Source organism: Ursus arctos, unplaced genomic scaffold (genome assembly GCF_023065955.2).
Source record: "Ursus arctos isolate Adak ecotype North America unplaced genomic scaffold, UrsArc2.0 scaffold_10, whole genome shotgun sequence".
Taxonomy (NCBI): Eukaryota; Metazoa; Chordata; class Mammalia; order Carnivora; family Ursidae; genus Ursus; species Ursus arctos.
Genome location: NW_026622764.1, coordinates 56,406,615 through 56,430,423, shown reverse-complemented (window position 1 = coordinate 56,430,423; position 23,809 = coordinate 56,406,615). Strand labels below are relative to the sequence as shown.

Sequence of the window (23,809 nt, the reverse complement as noted above, 5' to 3'; positions counted from 1 at the left end):
CATTAAGAAATATCTTTAAGAAAATGAAAAGGCAAGCCAGACTGAAAGAAGCTATTTTCAACATATATAACTGAAAAACAGCACATATTTTGCATTTATACAGGCCTCCTACAAATTGATTAAAAAAAAAAAAACAAAACTACCACAACAGAAAAATACCAAGAGACTTGAATAGGCTCTTCCCAAAAGTGGAAATTCAAGAGATCAATATACATATGAAAATATCCTCAAATTCATTAACTACTAGGAAAAAGCTAATTAAAAACCACAATGAAATGCCTTCATATATTCCCTAGGATTGTAAAAATGAGAAAGACAATATCAAGTATCACGGAGGCTATAGGCAACTGGCACACTCATATGGAATGGCAGTAGAAATTCATAAAATCATTTTGGAAACCACTTTTATATTATTTATCAAAGTTGAACACATAAATATTCTATGACCCAGTTATGATCCAGTTATTGGACTCCTACTCTACCAAATAGAAATGCATGCACATATGCACCCAAAAAAGTACATGAAGGTGTACACAGCAGCACTATTCTTTACTAGCGCTAAACCGTAAACAACTTAAAGGTCCCTGGACAGTAAATGGTAAACTTTATCTAATTCATCCAATGGACTACTATACAGCAATGAAAATTAAGGAACTAGTGAACAGGAAACAACACAGATAAATTTCACAAATACAATGTGAGTGAAAAACAGACAAAATACATATAGCACAACTTTATTTATAGAAAGTTCAAAACAATAAAAACCAATATATGGTGTTAAAAGTTAGGATAGGTGACTGTCTTTGGAGAAAAAGCATGGGAACTTGGAGGGGCATGAAGGCAGTTTCTGGGGTGCTGGTACAGTTCTATGTCTTGACTTGGAAGGCTGTTATGTGATAATTACCACTATTACCACATAATTATGTGAAAATACCATTATGAATTGAGCTGTATATTGATACGCACATACTTCTCTGTGTCTACTTCAAGAAAATTATTTTTAAAAGTTAACATGACCACATGGTCATCTCAATTGATACAGAAAAAGCATCTGACAAGATCTAACATCCTTTTATGATAAAAACACTCAACAAATTAGGAATAGGAGGAAACTACAACATAATAAAGGCCATAGGTGAAAAGCCCACAGCTAACATCATGCTCAGTGGTAAAAGACTATCAACTTTTCCTCTAAGACTGGGAACAAAGCAAGGATGCTGACTTTAACCACATCCATTCACAATATTGGACATAGTACTGAAAATCCTAGCCAGAGCCATTAGGCATGAAAAACAAATAAAAGGCATCCAAATTGGAAAGGAAGAAGAAAACCATCTCTGTTCACACATGACATGATCTCGTATGTAGAAAAACCTAAAGAGTCCATTAAAAAGCTGTTAGAACTAGTAAATTCAGAAGTGCACGACAAGAAATGAACACAGAAAAATCAGCTGCATTTCTATACATTAACAATGAACAATCTAAAAAAAGAAATTAAGAAAATAATCCCATTTAAAGTAGTATCAAAAAGAATAAAATACTAAGGAATAAATCTAACCCCAAAAGTGGAAGATTTGTATACTGAAAACTATAAAATATTGCTAATAGAAATTTAAAACGACACAAATAAATGGAAAGATCCTGTGTTCATAGATTAGAACATTTACTATTGTTAAGAAGTCGAGATTTCCCAATGCAATCCACAGGTTCAATACAATCCCTATCAAAATCCCAATGGCTTTTTTTTTGCAGAAATAGAAAAATTCACTCTAAAATTTCTACGGAATCTCAAATAGCTAAAACGATTTTGAAAAAGAACAAAGTTAGAAGACTCAAACTTCCTGGTTTCAAAACATATTACAAAGCAACAGGATTCAAAACTGTGGTATTGGCATAACAACAGACAAACACACCAATGGAAAAGAATAAAGAGCCCAGAAATAAACTTTCACATGTCTAGTCAAATGATCTTTGACAAGGTGCCAACACCATTTAATGAGGAAAGGACAGTCTGTTTAACAAATGGTGATAGGAAAACTGCATATCCACATGCAAAAGAATGAACTTGGATTCTTTTACCGTATACAAAAATTAACTCAAAACGGATTAAACAAGACCCAAAGCTATAAAGCTCCAAGAAAACAGAGGAAAAGATTGGACTTGGCAATAATTTCTTGGATATGACACCTAAAACAAAGACCACAAAAGCAAAAATAGACATATGGGACTACATCAAACTTGAAAACTTCAGTGCGTCACAGTACACATTCAATGGAGTAAAACCGCAACCTATGGAATGGGAAAAATATTTGCAAACTTAGTTGTGGCTGCTACAAAATACTATACGCTGTTGCCTTCACCAAAGGACATTTATTTCTCACAGTTCTTGAGAATTTAGGAGTACTTGAAAGTATACATATGAAAAAACATTAAGTAAAAATATTATAGTAGTAACCATATCAAGATGATAAATTACAGTGATTTTTTTTCTATTTCCCCAATAATTTTATAACGTGGATATGGTTATACCACTTTCACCAAAATTTCAATTAAAAAAAAAAACAGTCAGCTTGAAAAGCCCTAGGCAACTACAGTCATCTTTGGCTTACTGACCATCTAAAATGGCCTTTTAGGAAATTTCAATAAATTTTGTTTGAACTTAGACTTTATCCAAATTAATAATTCATCTTACAAACTGATATCTTAACATGTATTTTTCCAAATTAGACCTCTATTTAATTTTTTTAGATTTCTGGATTTTATTTTCTAAACTTGACTAAATTAGATTTTTAAAAAAGCACTTTAAGTCACCTGCAGTGGAATTTCCTGAGATGAAAGTCACGGGAATCACTCTGTGAAATCATCTAATCATTTCTTATCAGAAACTTAAAACAGATATTTCACAGATTTTATTTAACAATGAGATGATATTAGGTTATTTTGTATTTTTCCCAAGACTAATTCTCTCAACTGCACCAATCAATGTTAACTGTACTTCAGAAAAATGACTCTTAAAAATAGGTTATTAAATTTAACTTTGGTTCACCTAAATTTCTACATTTTAATGTGAACTTTCATTAGGACATAAAAGACAATTGTATTTTTTTTAATTATAAAAGAAATGTATATTCATACAGAATGTAAGAGGGAGAAAGAATACTAAGGAAAGACAGTGCTATCAATGATTTTAAATGACTGATATCAAATAGGGAAAAAAATTCTTGATTATTCAAAGACCTATGATTAGTTCACGCTTCTTATTTTCTCTCCAATGCCCACTTTCTCATTTCTTTGGTTATTAGAAGTCGAAAGGGAACACTAGTGTAATATTTGGCTCAAGAAAAGACTGCAACTAAGAGTATTATGTTAAAAAAAATAGAGGTAGTCCTCAACTTAGAAATAGGCTGCCTTCCAACATTACATTTAGAAGTCAGAAATACTTGGGAAATTATTTTCCCATAAAAACACGTAATATATAGTGGTTAGACTCTCAGATCATGCTACAAATGTTCAATTTAACCTCTAAACATATCTTTCTTAAATATTTTTATTTGTAGAAAATTTCAAACATACACCAAAGTAAACATAATAGTATGATGAACTCCCACGATGAACTGAACACCCAGCTTCAACCATTTCAACATATGGCCAACCTGGTTTCATCTACACCATCATCCATTTCTTCCTGTCCTATTTTGAAGTACATTATATAATTTCATCTGCAAATATTTCAGGATGTACCTCTGAAAGATAAGAACTCCCCTTTTTTAAACATAATTACAAAACCATTACTATACATAAAAATCAGTAATTCCTTAAATTAAATATGCAGTGTTCAAATTTCAAATCAAATCATTTTTACTGAAATTTGTTCAAATCAGGAATCCTATTAGGAGAAAACCTACTAATGGTTTTCATGTCTTTTACAAGCTCTTTTAATCTAAATTCTTTCCATTTGATTGTTATGACTTCTATAATACAATGTTTTAAAAATCAATAATTGGTATCTGTCCTTAAAGGTGACAATAACTAGATTATATAGGTATAAATGATGAACCTTTTAATCCTGATATTTCAAGAGTCATATCACTGTATGTCATCTAAAAGGTTGTAACTACATTCCATTGTTTAAAGGAGTCGGTATGTTAACATTTTCTTTCCCGGTACCTGAGCCCCATAACTCTTAATAGTTTCTGTATATCTCTAGTAAAGGGATAACTACTCTTTCTTTGTAAAAATCTACAATGTTATGCACAGTGAGTGAAAATATACTATAACACTTGGTTAAATAGAGAAATGAAAATACTGAGACAAATAGTTTTACTGAGTAAGCGTTTTGACCATACAGCTGTGTCCTCAATAAGGAAAATTTAGGAGATGTAATCAGTTCTGTCCATTACACAGACAGCAAATCTTACAAACCCAAGCCTGTCTCTCCATCTCTGTCATCATTACCTTAGTCTCAACCTTCAACTCTTTTTACTCAGAGGACTCCAAAGCCTCTATGACAGATTGTATTTTCCGAAGACAGCTGTAAGATCTCCTATCCCACAAGCTCTTCTAGAATCTGGATACTTATTCATCAAGAGAGGCAAACTATTTCCCCTTCCCTTGAATCTGTGTGGTTTTGTGACTTGCTTATAAGTAACAGAATGCTGTGAAAGTAACTCTATGTGACTTCCAAACCTGAATCAAAAAGAGTGATTCAGCTACCACCTGTTTGCTAAAACCCACCAGTTGGAGCCCTGAGCCACCATGTTAGAAGTCAAACTACCCTCAGGCAGCCACACTGCAAGAAAGCAGAGCCATATGGAGCAGCCACACACAGGTGCTTTACTGGGCAGTGCTAGTCTTCTATTCCAGGGATTAGCCATTTGAGTGAATAAGCTTTCGTGTGATCCCTGTCCCATGTCATCAATATACTAGCAACACCTGCAGCTTTTCAATCTTGAGGCCCCAAGCATCATAAAACATAAATAAGCTATCCTTGCTGTACCCTTTCTGTATTCCTGATCCACAGAATCCACGAATACATTAGCATGGTTGTTTTAAGTGACTGTGTTTGAAGAAAACTGGTTATGCAGCAACAGTAACTGAAACAGCCTCATAACAGGATGCAATGGACTGCATGTTTGTGTCCCCTCAAAATTTGAAAAAAAAAAAAAAAGCGTCAATCAATGAAGGTAATTTAGAGAATACTCAATTTTAAGATGACTAGAAAAATCTCAAATAGCCCATTTCTAAGATAAATATAGCATCAATATATTGAAACAGTGTCTTCTATATCTACCTATAATTATCATTAAGATATTAAAATTTTATTACCACCCACCATTACTTTGTCTAAGAGCATATCTGGGCATCTTTTCATTCTCTTGCACAAAAATTTAAAGGAGTAATGTGAGGATTTTATATTTTATTATGAAAATTTCCAAATCCATAGGAAAGCTGAAATAATTAAACCATGAACATCATGTACTTGCCATGTAGGTTCTAAAATTAACATTTTCCTTTATTACATGCATTCCTCTGTCCCATCTTTTCTTTAAAAATGCATTTTAAAGTTGTAGATACTAGTATATTTCACCCCCAAACACGTCAAGCATGTTTCAGTAGCTACTATTCAATATACTTAGCTATTTGAAGGTAAAATTTGCATATAACGAAATGCACAAATCCTAAGAATGCCATTGTGTGAGATATCTTGAAACAAATTCTACCACTACCAGTATTTAAAATTCCACTGCTAATCCCATTCCTCCAAAACTCTGGTTTTCAAACTTTCACATGTATCAGAATCATCGCCAGGGCTTATTAAATAGGCTGTTGGGCCTCACACCTAGTTTCTGATTCAATAGGTGTGGAGTAAGACTCCAAAATTCACATTTCTTTTTTTTTTTTTTTAAAGATTTTATTTGTTTGACAGAGACAGCCAGCGAGAGAGGGAACACAAGCACGGGGAGTGGGAGAGGAAGAAGCAGGCTCATAGCGGAGGAGCCTGATGTGGGGCTCGATCCCATAACGCCGGGATCACGCCCTAAGCCGAAGGCAGACGCTTAATGGCTGCGTCACCCAGGCACCCCCAAAATTCACATTTCTAGTAAGTTCCCAGGTTAACCTCATGCTGCTAGTCCCAAGACCATACTGATCTAAGACTAAACTAATGTTTACTTACATATTTTTTTCTTTTAAGTTTTGAATTTAAGTAATCTCAAACAAAAATGACCCCGAGATCAAGAGTCACATGTCCCTCTGACTGAGCCAGCCAGGCACCCCACTAATTTTTACCTAAGTATTAACTGATAATGAAGATATCAACCTCTTAACATTAAGGTATACTTCATTCTTGAAGGCCCCATCCCAGATGTGAATACATTCATATTCTCAAACTAGAAATAGATTAAAATAATTTCCTTGAGGAAAAGAAAATATTTGTAAAGTAAGCAAGTTTAATAAGGACTTTGAAATTGCCTTTGGGTATTTCAAATCAATATATTATGAGCCAAATCCATTTTCCTTTCAAAATTGCTATTTCCTATAGGTTAAACAAAAAGAAGAAATTTTCAAATAATCTTGGGAAATGAGAGAGTAATGGTCAACTGTACTAAACAAACATACATCAAGCACATACAATGTGTCAACTAGACTTTTAAAATAACTTTATTAAGGTATATTAGATATTTATCAAATGGCATGTTTAAAGTATACAATTTGATAAATATTGACACAAGAACATACCCATGAAACCATTACTACATCAAGATAATGAACCTACCCTTCACCCTCCAAATTTTCCTATCTGTAATCCTGCCTTTGAATTTCCATATGAATAATGATGTTCCACAAGTGCTTATTTGCCATCTGTATAGCTTTTTGATTAAGTAGCTCTTCAAAACTTTTGCCCATTTTGTTACTGGATTTGTTTATTATTGTTTTAATAGTATTTTGTATATTTTGTATACCAGTCCTTTGTCAGGTAAGTGATTTGAAGATCTTTCTCCCAGTCTGTGGCTTGTCTTTGCATTCTCTCACCAATGTCTTTCGAAGAACATGAGTTTTAACTATGAAGTCCAACTTAATTTTTTGATTTATGGATGGTGATTTTGGTATTGTACCTAAGAGAGCTTTGCCTAATCCAAGATTACAAAGATTTTTCTCCTATGTTTTCTTCATGAAATTTTATAGTTTTCAGCTTTATATTCTACTTGTTCTATCCACTATTGAGGGGTACTGGAATCTCCACTAAAATTTCCATTTGTATATTTTCCTTTGCAGTTCCACCATATAATTTAAAGCTCTTCTTACATGCATAAAAATTTAGGATTATGTCCCCTTGATGATTTAATCCCCTTATAATTATGAAGTGACCCTCTTTATCCCTGGTAATAATAGTCCTTGATCTGAAATCTAACTTCTGATCTCATATAGTAACTCCAGCTTTTTTTTGGATAAGGTTAACATGCCATATTTTTTGCATCCTTTTACTTTTAACATATATGTATCTTTATATTTAAAGTAGATTTCCTGTAGATATGATATACTTGGGTCTTGATTTAAAAAAAAAAAAACAATCTAATCCAAGATCGCTGCCTTTAATTACAGTGTTTAGGCCATTCATATGTAATATGATTATTGATATGGTTGGGTTTAAATGTACCATCTCATTTTTTATTTGTTCCTTGTGTTATTTCCTTTTTCTTCTTTATCTGCTTTATTTCAATTATTGTTATATCACTTTATGTCCCTTGTTGGCTTAGTCTATTATTCTTTGCCACTTCAGTGGTTGCTTTAGGGCTTATAATATGCATTTCTAACTTATCATACACTAACTTCAAGTAACATTATACTAATTCAGGTATAAGTATCAGAACCTTGTAATAACATACCTGCAATTTCTCCCCTTCTGAACTCTGTGCTATTGTTTTCATATATTTCACTTACATGTTTTAAACCCTACAATCATTATCATTTTTACATTACACAGCCAACTGTCCTTTAAAGATACCTAAATTTTTTAAAAAATCATATATATTTACCCATTAGATACCATTTCCAGTGCTCTTCATTCCTTTCTGTAGGTCCAGGTATCCTCACAGTTTAATTTTCCTTCTGATTAAAGAACTCCATTTAACATGTCTTTTAGTACAGGACTTAAAATAATATTCATCTTTTGTTATTTGAAAAGTATTTTGCCTGTTTTTGAAAGATATTTTTGCTTGGTAAAGAGTTTAGGTGATAATTTTTAAAGATATTGCTCCACTATCTTCTGCCTTACATTGCTTCTGATGAGAAATCTGCTATTACTCTTACCTTTGTTCTGTTTTTCTTTGGCTTCTTTTAAGATTTCTTTTCTCTTTGTCACTTGTTTTAAGTGATTTGATTATTATGTTCCTAGATGCCATTTTGTTCATTTTCCTTGAATGGTGTTTCTTGGTTTACAGCTTTTATCAAATTTGGAAAAATTTTGGCCCTTATTACTTTAAATATTTTTTTTCATTCATCTTTTAAATAATTCTCTTTTCTCTGTGTGTCTCATTTTGGATTCATTCTTTCTTTTCTTTTTTTTCATGGAGGCTCCACACCCAGCATGGAGCCCACAGGGGTTGAACTCACCGCCCTGAGATTAAGACATGAGCTGAGATTAAGAGTCAGACACTTAACCAACTGAGCCACCCAGAGGCCCCTCATTTTGGATAAGTTCTATTGCTACGTCTTCATCTTTTCTTTGGCAAGTATAGCATGCCATTAATCTCATCCCTTATCTTATCTCTGACACTGTAATTTTAGTCTAGAAGACCCCTCCATTTACCATGCTCAATTTTACCTCTACCTTCTCCAACATACAGTCGTAACTGTTTTAATGTTCTCGGCCACTAGTTCACCATCAAGATCATTTTGGAGTCAGTTTTAAGTCAATGATTTTTCTCCTGTATTACCCGCTTTTTAACAGGCTTAGCAGTTTTGATTGAATGCCAGAGACATTATAAATTTTACCTTGTTGGCTACTGGATATTTTTGCATTCCTGTAAGTATTTTTGAGTTTTGTTCTGAGATGTGGTTAAGTGACTTGGGTTGTGCTTTAGGCAACAACAGAACTGTGTTCTTGTGCTAGACAGGAACAGAGCTGCATTTAGTCTAAGGTTAATTTTTTTCCCACTACTGAGCCAAGATCCTTCAGAGTACTCTTCCAAATGCCCTGTGCATTATGAGACTTTCTACTCTGGCTGGTGGAAAGCACTATTTCTGGCCCTGTGTGAGCCTGGATACTGTTATAGAATCCTTTTAGGTGGCTCTTTTTCTAACCCAGAGTAGTTTCCTTACATATATGCATTTACCAGTACTCTGCTAATGATCAAGGGAGACCCTCTCCAGATCTTTGAGGTCCTTTTTCTGTGTAGCTTTCTCCTCTCTGGTACTCTGTCCTGCATAGTCTAGTCTCCTGGGACTGCAAGCTCCATCAACTCAGAGAGTCAGCTGTTACCTACTTGGGATTCCTCTGTGCAATACCCTGGAAACTTTCTCCAGGCAATAATCAGGGCCAGTGATAGGGCTTGCCTTGTTTTCCCCCTTACATTGCCTGATATTGAACATCTTGAGAGCCACTCTTTCAATTTTTTCTACTTTTTTAAGTTGTTTCAGGCAGAAGAGTAAATTCAGTCCCTTTCACTTTTGACAAGGAACCAATTCACTACTTTTTAAAAAATTTAAATCCAATTAGCCAACATATAGTACATCATTACAAATTCACTACTCTTAATTTTTTCTTTTTTTTTTTTTGAGAGAGCGAGCGCATGCACTTGAGTGAGGGAGAGGGGCAGAGGGAGAGAGAGAATTCCAAGCAGGCTCCATGCCCAGCACAGAGCCTGATGTGGGGCTCCATCTCACAAACCTGAGATCATGACCTGAGCTGAAATCAAGTGTTGGACACTGAACTGACTGAGCCAGCCAGGTGCCCCACACTACTCTTAATTTTTAATGTACCAATTGGACATTAGAAAGGTGAATGAATTTATTACAAATAGAAACCAATGACCGTGCTTTAGAAGCATGATTTTTTTTAAAAGTATGGTCCAGGGTTCATCAATGGCAGTGTGCTCTTGATATGTCCCAAACTAAAAGAAAAATCAATGTTCTTTTTACAGATATTTTGGGCAAATGACACACAATTCTTTAGCTTTTGTTTCTGTGTAAGACTAAGTGTTTCTTACTAGCAACCTGAACAGTGAGCTCTTATCTGTTAATAAAATTTGTTAAAAGAATGTATAAAGTAAAAATACATTTCAAAAGATTACTTGGGCCTCTAATTCACTACTAAGACATTCAGCTGCCATGCAATACAGTTAGGATTCCCACAAGTTGCAAGGGATACTTCATTATCTATTTATCTATCATCAGTGCTTTCTTCAATTGCCCTGGTTTTTGCAGTATCGTCAATCGGTCATGGTTCTTAAGTCCAACAGCTTTTATTTATTTACTACATGTTTAGCTTTATCATTCCCATATTCAATTTAGTTTTTGGAGAAGGGTGATTAACCCAATAGTGTACAAAGATGCATATATACATTAATGATATTTTTGGCTTATAACTTTAACCTTGTTATTTAAGTAGGTGTATTTATAAACCTTCCGACTTGGCTTATATGGTAACATTTTATCAGTGATTTGCTATTTATGAATTTGTCATTTAAGTAACTAACAACATATTTTTCATGCTAAGTGCAATAACCTGTTTTTATACATAGGGCAGTGTTTATAAGGTATAATTCTATAATATGTTGAACCATATGAAATCATCATTTCTAAGGCAAAAAATATTAAAATAACATGATTTCATATGGTTTAACCTAACAAAAGCAAATACATATCTTAGATATAAAATATATTTCCTTATAAGGTAAGTGACAATTTATACAGATCATTTGCAACAAATTTACTATAACTTATCTTATTCTCTAATTCCTTGTCCACTGGAAAGGTAGAAGTAGAATGGGTAGGGTAGGATGGGTGGGTCTCAGTCTTTTACACATAAATGAACAGAGGTCTAAAACATGGAGTTGAGAGCCACTACCATTACCCTCCAATGCCAGACACACAAAATATAACGTAATTAATTACGCAGTCAGGAGATATAGCCCCCATCCTTCCACCAGGTCCCTCCACTATGAAATCACACCTTAATATTAACATGAAAATCTGGTTAATATAGACTTCAAAGGCACTTCTGATGAAAAAGACATCAAAAAGATACATCCAGTCAGGAAACTATCGGAACTGAGAGTAGGAGCTGCTTCCAAGAAATCAACCCCAATCTGTTAAAGGACAGAGAGTGTACACATAATTAAGACCAACAATTTTTTTAAGTGCCATCGTCTTAAATCCTATTTTACAGTTCTAGCTGGTGTTTTCAGAGCACTTGGGTTACCTTTAGAGCCCAAAGTAATTGCATCTGTGACAATTCTATTTTCATCTACAAATACCTTATTGCCCTTTTAAAACATGCTAGCTTATATACTGTATTTACTTTGCTTTTTTAGAATTGCAAATTCTTGGTTATAGCTATCAGAATGACTTTGAATTAAAGACTAAACCTGTAGTTTCTGAATATTTTCTGACCAAAATTAACACCTTGGCATCGAGGTTCACAACAGAAGGGTTTGCATTCCCCTGTAAAAGCTACTGAAGTAGCTGCACCATAACTTCGCCATATTTAACACGTTTCCTTCTAAATAGAGAATTTTATCATAAGACATCACAAGAAAATCAATAAACATTTCTGTATTTCCTATAAGAAAGATTTGCCTGTAAAACCCAACGTTTTAACATTGCCCTGAGATAACCAGATTCTTTGTTTATAAATCTATTATTCCTGAGTTCAATATTATTGCTTCTAAATACACCCATCTTCCCTCATGTTTTTAAAAAAATTTTCCTTCTTTTTAGCCTACCTTTAGCTCAAGCTGATGACATCAGTCCTAGAATTTACTACCAACTTTCTTAAAATATTAGGTTCTAATATTGAAAGGGGGTGAGGAATAAAAATATCTAGATAAATGAGACTTGAAAACTATATTCAATATTATAATTTTACATTTGAAAAAAAATTGCTTTTATAATAGAAATTCAGAAAATAAAGTATACTAAAATTGTCTTGTTTCGCAGGTATGGTTATAAAGGTTGAGAATCATTCATCTACAATTCTCGTTTCTTTAACCTACGGTAACAGTTTCTGACCCAACGCTATACTGAAAGTGCTATTTTTAAATGCACCAATGACTTTAGACACCAAATGGGAAGCTTGTGAGTGAAGGGAGGTGTTATTAAAAATTACACAGAAAAAAGAGTCATACTTCAATTCAAGACTGTCCAACAAGAAGGTATGGCTCTATTAAGGACTAATCATAATTGCCAAATCCAAACCCTTTTATGTTTTATTATTTTTGTTACATCACAAAAGTTGTACATTTTATACTTAAGAACAAATGTACAGTCATCATTTTTAATTCTTCCTCCTGTCCCTATATCCAACTTCCATTTCTACAGCTTCCCACTGCGGAAGGTACCCTTTCAGGCTTGTTCTCTGCACTTACTTATGTATATATCAGGTTTTCTGGTTGTTACTTAAGTCACATGACATGTACTGGTCAGTGTCTTTCTTTTTCATATGACATATTGCAATATTTTCTTAAAGAAGTACATCTGTTATCTATTTCATTCTTTCCCAGGCTGCCTAATATTTTCCTGTAAGAACATTATCATAACTTAACTATTCTAATGCTAAACAATGAAACTGCTTCCATTTTTCTCCATACATTTCCTCCTCTGCAAGAAATAACCACGTAACAGTCTATACGAACCCATGATAGTATTTCCAGACAGAAATAAAACTTCTGTTCAGAAGTATGCACTTTTAAAGTAGATACTGCTGAACTTTTCTCCTCAAAAAGATGAGGCTATTTATACTTTGTTCAATAGTTTATAAATGTATACTTTCCAATTTCACTTCATAATATTAAGGTTGTCCAGTTTTTAATTTTATTACAAATTTTTTTTAAAAATCACTATGTCATTTATGTTTTCATTTGAATTTCTCAGAATACTGGCACTGATGAATAACTCTTCAAAACTTTATAGGCTATCTATATTTCTACTTCCACGAATTTCCTACTTACATTCTTTATTTTCTACCAGGTTGGTTTTTATTTTTTTTTCCCCATCCTGATTTGAGAGCACACCTTGTATACTTTGAATATTAGCTTCATCTATTACATGTCAAATCTGTTATTTGGCAATTCAGTTGCTTGTCTTTTTAACAGCATCTAAGTTTGATATCTCACTTGAAAGGCCTTCTCTACTCCAAGATGTTTTTAAAAATTCATTTCTAAAACTTTTGACACTTTATTTACTTATATTTAGTCCATCTAGATTTTAGTTTTGATAGTGCCACAAAGTGGGTACCTAATTATCTTTACCTCAACTGGATAGCCAATTGTCCCACACCATTTATAGACTAGCTCTTCCATTACTAGGTTTATCAGACAAGAAATTCTTCCATATCCATGGAGTTCCTCCTGAATTCTATATTCTGTTCCTATGATCAACATGCTCATTCCTACTCCAAATTCTTATTTTTTAACAACTGTAATTTTGTAGTATGTTTTGATTTTTGATAGGTATGTTCACCATTGTTATGCTTCTTTTTGAAATTTACTTAGCCATTCTTAGGCATTTCAACTTCTCAAAACTTGAAACATCAGTTTGTCAAATTCCATTTTAAAATCCTACCATAATCTAATTAGGATTACACTGACAATTTTCTCATTTGGTAAGAACGGACATTTTTATGGTATTAAGTTGTCACACTCAGGGATATAGTATGCTATCCATCCATTCAGATCTTCTTACAGTATTCTTTATATAGCTCTTGCATATTTTAAAATGTTCTTAAGTATTTTATAATTTTAGCTTCTACTTTTTTACTGTTTTTCATAGTTGACTACTGCTGGTGTATAAGAAAGCTAATGAATGTTCTAAGTTATAGCCAGCTGGTTTACTGAAATCTCTTTGACTCAAATCATTTTGTGTTGACTATGTTGTATTTCCTAGGCAATCATATCAACTACAAATACTAACAGTGATATATCTCACCTCATCCTTCACACACCCCTTATTTAATTATTTTTCTTGCTTCTTAATGCACTGGCTGAGACTTTAGGGCAAATATTATGTTCCTATCTTTTTATGGAAGTGCTTCTAATATTTCACTAGATATTTAATACAGGCTTCTGATAGAGACCCTTTACTAGGTTATTTCTTGTTAATAGTTATTAGGGACAACTGAATTATAGAAAATGATATATTTAGCACCAAAGAGATAATCATATAGTTTTATTCTTTCATCTATGAATATAGGGAATTATGTCAATATGTTTCCTTATACTGAATCAATATTATACTCCTGGAATTCAACACATTGGAACTAGTATGATTAAAAGCTGAGGCTCTGGAGTCAGGTGTCTGGATTCAAATCCCAAATCTTTCACTAACTAGTTGTGTGATATTAGTCGTGTTATTTAATTCTTTCTACTTCAGTTTCCTCATTTTTAAAATGATGACAACATTATCCACCTCAGAGGGTTGTTTTAAGGATTAAGTAAACTGATATACGTAAAGTTGTTTGAACAGCAGTCAGAACACAGGAAGTATTTAATATATGCTAATTTATTATTTACTGAGTGCCTTATGTTTGCCAGGCATAGGGTATGCAGCATGGCAGGGGTCACCAAACTAAGGCCTGTGAGCCAAATCTGGCCCCCTGCCTGTTCTTGTAAAGCTTTATTGGAAAACAGTCATACCCAACGTTTATAACTTATCTATGGCTGTTTTAATGCTCCTACAATACAGTTAAGTAGTTTTAACAGTCCATACAGCCACACATCTTAAATATTTACTGTTCCTTTATAGGAAAAAAACCTGCCAACTCCAGCAGTACTGTTTCAACTCAAGAAGTTCATAATCTAATAGATGAGACAGACAAGAATTATATATGCTATGGTATGATACGTACACAATCATGGTATTGAGGGCATTACGGAAACATGGCAGTTCAGTAATAAAAGACAGGAAGGATTTACACAAGTGAAAAAAAGGCAAGAGAAGATGTATTTTATTTACCCTTAATTATTCTTAGATATGCATTTGTTTATATGTCTTTACTTCTCATCCTACTTTGTGAATTACTAGAGGGAAGGGAGTACGACATTCTTCTTTGTGACATTCATATTGTAAATATCTAGGACATTTAAAGAATTAACAAATGATAGATGAATAATAAATGGTGAAAATGGTGAATGGTGAAAAGAATAGGCAATTTAGGTGACAGTGATTAGACATGTCAACCGAAGTTCTAGATAAAAATATCCTATGGCAAGCAGTTTACTTGCCATGTTAAATGGGCTCTCTTTTAATCTTTATAACAGCCAATTATAAAAGATAGATCCTATTATTACCCCTCTTTAAAGTGAAGAAACTAAGGCCTGTAGAGGTAAAGTGACATGTTCATGTTTATACACAGCCAATAAGGGAGGAAGCCAACAAATAAACCTCTGTCTAATGTAAAACATATGCTCTTTCTACTACAAAGCTGAGAATAGATAGAGTCACAGGATATTGACAGACAATATACTTTGAAATAGAGCCCAAAGACATTATAATTGATGCAGCAGAATTATGGTATGATTTTAGTATCTAAAACCGAGCAATGATTTGAATAGAACGCAAGTTTTTGAAAATATTAGTCTGGAAGCAGCCTGAAAGATGGATTAGAGGGAAATTGCCCCTACATTTTCTCCAAAGGCTACTCTAGCACACACATTAGGCCAATTTTAGCAAGGTTCAAGTAACAGATTTAAAAAATACAATTGCAGGGGCGTCTGGGTGGTGCAGTCAGTTAAGCATCGGACTCTCGGCTTCGGCTCAGGTCATGGTCTCAGAATCCTGAGATGGAGACTTACGTCAGGCTAAGCACTCAACGTGGAGTCTGCCTGGATTCTCTCTCCCTCTCCTTTTGTCCCTCCCCCTAAAATAAATAAATAAATATTTATAAAAAATATAATTGCTAGCATACAGTGGTGGTTGAGGAATAATGATGCACCAACTGATCTGAAGTATTGGAAATAGCTGGTCCCAACACTTATAGAAGAAACAAAAAACTAGTAACTAAAGTGTAAGAAAAAAGTATATATTGCAAATGAAAATATTACATGGAAAAAAAATCAAGTTTTAAGAACAAAACTGCAAATTGAGAATGCCTGTCTTAAGCAAACCAAAAAAATCTAGAAAATGAAAACATAATGAAATCACATATTATAAATATTTTCATTTTACAAATTTAAGCACATCTTAAGAAAAACTGATTTTGACATAAATAACTATTCCAAGCTCAATCTCAAAAGTAGGTGTTGTACATAAAACCTATTTCTGCAAAAGAAAGCATATCATTACTTTTTAAAGAGAATTCTTAACTGTGCTTTAAAATGCATTAGAACACCTACTCAGAACCCCCAAAGTAGGAAGATTTTTTTTCTCTCACTGGGGAATTGAATAATAAATCACTTAAATTTTCTAACTTATTCTGTTCAAATATGTATTGAAATGTGGATTCTGAAGAAGGAAAACAGAAAATACCTACCAGATACTTGTGACAGAGGCTGATTATCACAGTCTAATTTATTAAACTTAGGTTACTTTTATATCAAGGTTTATTTCAAAGTACACATCAAATTTACTTTTTATTTCTAACTAAGCACAAGAGATCTCAAGAAGCGAGAAAGGAAGAGAGACTGAAAGTCACTCAAAAGCAACAGTTTTATCTGTAAAATAAAAATACTAATACCTATCTGGCATGTCTGCATAGGATTTTAAAAAATTACAAAGTATAGGGCCTAAACACCAATGAGAGTTCAACAAGTGGATCTTATTACTATACACACAGGAATAGTATTCCACTTGAAAAAAAAGAAAACCTTAAGGAATACACTTTTGTGTATAATTTTTATGCCACTATGGAAAAGACTAGCTGAAGCTGCCTGGAATATAAGATCAGTATTCCCTTGCAAAAAGGAACAGAGGCATTGGATATGGACCACAATGAAAGAGTAATAAGAGAAAGAAAGCTTTTACATGCATTCTGTTTGCTAAAAAAGCAGTTAAAACTTTTGAGTAAACTAAACGTTTATTGGAAGCACATTTGCAAAACTTTGGAGGATAAAACATGAATTCATGATTTCTGGTCTTACTTAAAAAAAAAAAAAACCAGCAACACCAAAAACAAAACTGCATTGCTTCCAATATAGCAGTATTAACATAAGCACTTATTTGGTACTTTGTTTTCATGGTTTCCAACATCTCTTTGGGTGCTCACAATATTTCTGTGGGGAAAACAGGATAGGTATTATTCTCAATTTTAATGACTGGGAATTTAATATGGAAAAAAACTAATCTGAGATTATATGGCTAATAAGAGTAAAGCTGGAACTAAGATCCATGGTACTTGATCTCCTAAAAAACAAAACAGCTGGAATGACCCAGCTGTTTCAAGCACTGGCAAAAGGGAGGTGAGAGAGTGAATTGTTAATTTCCCTTTAAAGCAAAATTTAAAAGCCAAATTTTTATTAGGTAGCAATTCATGGAGGCTGACACTTAGTTCAAAAGGTTTATACTGCCTTACGATATAAAATAGTATACATATTTACAAAGTATGACAAATGTTCATATAAATAATTACAAAAATTAACTTAAGTTTTGAAGTTTTATTTATTTGGTTGGTTTTAATGTTTTTAAGAAGGGAAAAAAGAAAACACACTGATTTTATCTAGGCAGCTCTCCATCTTATTCATCTTTACTTTTTTCAGCACCTAATATTATCCTTCATATATAGAACATATTTACTAATGCCTTCAAATCAAAAAATATTCTATGCCATATTCTTGCTCTCCTAATGATACAAAATTATGTCATTATTCTTGATGACAGAGTAACCCTAGCCAATTCATTCACGCAACCATAACCCGAGGCACCACTATTCACCTGGTAATGGTACGTGAAACACAATGTGAAGGAAACAATTGTTTCAGAAATACACATCTATAAATTTAGAAACTTCAAAGAGCTATTTCATGTAAATGAATTTTCAAAATAACTGATACTTAATCTTTAAATCACCATAACTTATCTTTAAATAATCTTAATGGAACTATTTCATTTTTTTAAAAAATTTAAAAAGATTTTATTTATTTATTTGTCAGAGAGAGAGGAGCGCAGCATGCACAAGTAGGGGGAGTGGCAGACAGAGGGAGAAGCAGGCTCCCCGTTGAGCAGGGAGCCCAATGCCGTACTAGATCCCAGGACTCTGGGATCATGACCTGAGCCAAAGGCAATGCTTAACTGACTGAGCCACCCAGGCATCCCTTAATGGAAATATTTTAAGAGAGATTTCTACGTCTTCTTTGCTTTAATCTGCACCCGACACAACCTTTTCTTGATGACTCAAGTCATCAATGTAAATATCAATTATTAGAGTATTCTGTAACACAATGACTCTTCTTGGAGTTATTGAGAGGTGCCTGTTTATCTCTTCACTAACTCATCCTAGACTACTTTTAAAGACAAGGTTTCCTACCGCAAGGTCCCTATTATCACTTAAAAGCCACCAGTACCCTGGCCAAAGTTTATAAAATGCCAGTTGCAGTGTAAAATATGTAAAACCAGGCAGATGATATACTTAGCCTTATACAAATTTTAGATCAAGCCATGATGAAGCTATTTTCACTCCTCTAAGGCCTGGCTCAAAGCTTTTCTTCTTTCACTTCCTAGTTCTGAAACCTAGTCTAGGCATTGCTAGAAGTTTGGCCACAAAATAACAATTACAATAATGGTTATTTCTGCATATTTTCTTTATTTTTACTATAACATAGGGAACAAATATAAATAACAGTCATAACAAAACGCACCAAAGAACCATGTAGACAAATGACATAAGGCATCTCACTTTATGTGCCTTAAGGACAATTACCTGGCCCAATTATTAGCCACGAGTCAGCAAACTAGGTCCACTGGCCAAATCCAGCCCACGGCAAGCTTGTTTTTGTTTGGCCCTGGATTTAAGAATGATTCTTATATTTATAAAAAATTATTTAAGAAATAAAAAAAAAATCCTCAAGAGAGACAAGTAAACTGCAAAGCCTAAAATATTTACTAACTGCCACTCTATAGAAAGTTTGCCGATTCCTGACCTAATCTGTAATAAACAAATACATATAAGACATATACAGCTATCCCTTACACATAAAGTTTAAGCTATTAATACGTCAAAGCAGACATATAGTTCTTTCAGTGATGAGTTCATAATGATACAGCCAAATTATCTTCTCCAGCCCTGCCTATTCCTTCTGATCATGCCCTGCGGCTTAGCCAAAATCTGTAGGCAACCTTCTTTCTTCCTCTCAATAGTTACCCTTGGATGCTCTCAGACTGGTCTCCTTGCTCCTACTTCCAGCCCTGGATGTCAATCTTTTCTGGAATGTCTTTCCTTTTGCTAAGTCCTTCCCAAGCTTCAAGTCTGACTTCTTCCAAATGCCCTCCATGATCTTCCAGGCCTCAGTGGCCTCACTTTCTTTCAAATTACAGTCCTTGCCACACAATTCAACAATAACATCTTATATTTTTGCTAATGATTTTCTGTATGTTAGTCTAGTATCCACAACTATTTTCTGAATAACTTGAAGGAAGGAAAGATATCACACTGCATTAGTATCCTCACTTTAATAGCAGCTCATCATCCTCTGAGCACATGTCATCTCCCAAGTGTACCTCTCTATCTTGGAGAAAAAATAACCTTAGGACTGGTAATGGGTGAGAAGTGACTGGAAATATCAAAAGATAACACCCACAAAGTAACTTGATGGAAGACCATAAGTTACACTGCAAACTTACAAAGTGAATGTGAAAGACAAACAAAACTAATAGTGGAAGGATAGAAAGATAAGGATCAAGAGATTAAGAGATCACTGAATAATACCCTGAAATGAGATCAACATATTAAGAAAATTACAAAGCTTACAATACATGTTAAAAAAACAAAATTTGCCTTTCAACACTATTGGCCATTAATTTGCTTTTAACCAGCAGCTCTTGACATTGATATCCATAAGCACCTTTTTTTTTTTTTTTTTGCAATGTGGTAACTGAAGCACTAAAAACTTCAATGGGATAGACATACACTGTGTTCTAAATCTTTAGATTTTCAATATTCTAAATTTATTTAAGTGTGCTAGAGATTGTGAGAAAAAAAATCATTTGTCATTTGATTACCTGCTAATAAAATTGGAAATCATGTGCATACCCCTACATCACTCTCAAAGATACCACCTAGATTCATTTTCATTCAAAAGTACAACAACAATATAAAAAAAATTTTTTAGTACTTCATCAAACAGTATTATAAAAATATAAGCAAAATATAAGGTGCACAAGACTTGCATGTATGAACATAAAAAAACGTTTTAAACAATCATATATATTACCCATGAGTTTAAACTAAAAACTGCATATTATAAATTAAATGCTCTTTACCTAAGGAAAGCTACAAAAGACAATGAGAATATTAATCATATATTCCTTCTTTTTGTCCTGGGTTTTATAGTCTCTCAGTCCTGACCTATGCCTGGCTGCTCGGAGAAGAGGGAAACAGTTTTCTTAATTAGTAATAAAATATGCTTAATATTATACTGCAGAAATTTTACAACTAAAAAGTAATTATTAAATGCATGGTAAAATGAATCAGCTCTCAATTACTCACATGATGAGGGGAAGTGATGACACAGATGACACCAAAAGATAATCCTAGCCATCAGTTTTTTCAAATGCATATCATTAATTTGGGAGAAGCAAACTGCCTTTATAATCACATTTGACTAAGTCCAAAATGTTTATATTCCCTAAACATTCAATGATTTTGAGGTTTCGAAAGGAGAGACAAAAGAGAAAAAGAGGGAGTTAATTCAAAAGCATACAGGTGGCTTTGGCAACCAGCCTGGGATAAAAAAATTTCTGTCAACCTACATAAGAAAACAGAGATAATCTATGAAGAAATAGAAAAAAAAAAAAAAGTAAAATTTACCAACACGGTGCTAAAATTTTTAAATAGAACGTTATTTATAAAAATTTTAATGAGATTTTTTTCCTGTTAAATCATCCTTTCTTCCCACTAAGTAGTAGTATTAGTGATGGCAAGAATTACCAGCGGACCAAAAAGCTGACAGCAAATTTTAGGTTCTGTGTTATAAAAGATGTGTCAAAAATCCTTTTTATCATTGTTTTCTGTTAAGCCCACCATCTGTCTCAACAGGCACTTTATCTCATTACTTGAGATAAATCAATTCAACCAAGAAAATACCAAAAAGGCAGAGGATTCATTCCTCTGGAATATTTTTAGGTGATTTAAATAAAACTTACATGATGGCAAGAATTACAGATTTAGCAAAAACACAAAAAGTAAATATTTACCCAAATACAAGATCATAGCCACAAATCTCAATTAGTTGCTGCCTAACATATGGCTCCAACTCCTGAGTGGCATATGTTTAGCACTGGTGCTGGTAATAGCATGGTGGTAAAATAGTATAGTAGCAGTTCAACTTTAGTTATTTCATTCTTATAATACAGAAAAACACTTCAACTTTGGTTTCAAGAACTAAAAACACAGACCACATTAAGAAACAATTATGTTGCTCGGTTTTAAAAGCCCATACTGAATACATCTGAGGATTATACTGCATAAAGGGGAAAAAAATCTTATCAGCTCAATATTCTTAGTTAGAAGATGCTCAGACACAAAGGTGTCCAAAGACACTAACATAATATTTCACAAAAGAAAATCTCTAATTCACGATTCCTAGCACCCCAGCAACCATTACCCACACCACCCCCCCCCACCCCGCAAAAATATCCCAAGGCTTTTAATGCTAACAGTTTGATAAAGGTACGATCAACGACTACTTTAATTAAAACAGCCACCGTTGTGCTCCAGACTATATGACAAAATTATTTGTTCATTTTCCTTTACCTAACGCATGGCGTCCCTCCACAGCCGTGTCAAAAGTTCAAAGATCCAGGTTGTTAAACAGGGCGAGGACTGCAGCCTCGAGTCAACCTCCTGACTGAACAGGTGGTTAACTAAGCCGGGTAGAGGAACGGCCAGGTACTGGCACTAGCCAAACAGGATCAAACACACAAGGGCGGGTTTTCGAGGTTTTAACCCCAAGATGAACGGGGGGAAACTCTCTTCAAAAAAGCGTTCAAGTTCGGCGGCTGCCGGCGGCCGAAGCCCAAGGCGCGGCGGCCGCTCGGCGATCTTCTCCGGCGGGCTTCGCACTCGACCCCCGAACCTCCGCGAGCGGCGCTGCTCACCGCCGGCCGGGGGGCGGAGGGAAGGCCGCCCGCGCCCCCGCGCCGCCTCCTCCGGCTGGTGGCGGGGCCTCAGTCGCGCCCCCGCAAGCGCCTCCGGGCGAGACTCAAGCCCGGCAGGTGGCCGACAAGTTGACGGGTCCTGTCCCCGACCCCACTCCCCCCTGCCCACAACGCGCCCACGGGACGGGGTGGGCCGGGCCCCTCGACGGGCCCGAGCCCCGCTCGGCGCCCCGGCCCCTCAGACCCAGCCTAACGGTTTCCGTGGCGCCTGCTCCGGGACGAGAGTGGGACCGCTCGGTATCCCCCGCCTTCCCCGAAGGGAGCGCCCGCGCTCTCACCTCCGAGTCACGCCGCTCTGAGGCGGAGGAAGGCGGCTACCCTGGCGCCTCTTCTTCGGGTTCCTGATCGTTCTCGCTCTACCTCAGCGGCAGAGCCAGCTCTCGGGGCCGCTGCGGCCGCCGGCGCACTGACTGTTGGGGTGGTTTTCCGGCAGTGACGGCGCCGCCTCAGCCCCGCTCTTCGCTCCCTCTCCGCGTAGCTCCCGCTTTCTGTTTCACCCGAGGGACCACGAACGCCGCCGCCGCCATGCTTACTACGGAGCCGGGAGGAGGAGCCCGGATTCGGCGCGCCCAGTGCGGCTGCGCGAGCCTCGCCGACGGCGCCCCCGGCCGGCCCGGACCCCGCGTTCCCGCCCCGCGCCCGAACCTGCTGCCCTGCGGGTCTTTCCCGGGAGCGCGAGTCGCCCGCCGAGCCCCTGGCGCTGGGCGTCCGAGCGCCCCCTTCCCGCTCCCAGGGCGCCCACCGCCCCCCCGGGGCTGCAGGCTCTGTCCTGAGGCCTGACTGCGCCAGGTTAGACTTAGCATCTGCCGCGGCCAGCCTGCGAGCGACACTAGGGAAATGTCGAGTTAATTGACGTTCCTAGGGCCACTCACGCAATTCTCAGTCCAAACTGTAAAAGGCTCCCTCTGAGACGCGCCCGGTCAGCCTCTTTCTGAAAGCACAAGAACTTAACACTGGCAGGTGCTTTTAAAGACACTCCCCCAAGGAATAGGAAGCCAAGCGAAGTGGGTTGGATATTATCCATCCTAAACACTTAGAGCCCCGGATCTCTACGGCAAGCAAAAATATTTAGATAATAACTTCAGTTGAAAACGTGGGGGTTAGTTTCCTGGTCTGTTCCCTAGCCAAATCGCAAGAAAACCTATTACCTTAAGTTGGTACAACAGCACGAAGACTTACAAGTGAACGGAGCAGAGATTCCTTTAAACCTCCAGCAATTGGGGGCGCTGCAATAATTTCCGAGGGCTGGCCAAGGCTGCTTACTTTTGGAGATTCCACTGAAGGT

The 23,809-nt window shown here is 35.7% G+C and overlaps 1 protein-coding gene across 2 annotated transcripts in view; it reads right to left on the bottom strand.

Annotated features, from left to right (window-relative positions):
* The window catches only part of FNDC3A (fibronectin type III domain containing 3A), a 158,520-nt gene extending 135,062 nt beyond the window's left edge, over nucleotides 1-23,458 (bottom strand). Inside the window, exon 1 of one of the 2 annotated variants that reach the window (XM_044381803.3) lies at nucleotides 23,397-23,458. The gene's annotated coding sequence lies outside the window, so the exon portion shown is untranslated. Of the gene's footprint in view, nucleotides 1-22,120; nucleotides 22,438-23,396 lie in introns of those variants that run through there. The other variant, XM_026493254.4, reaches the window with a different exon arrangement.
* Between the last annotated feature and the right edge of the window lie 351 nt (nucleotides 23,459-23,809).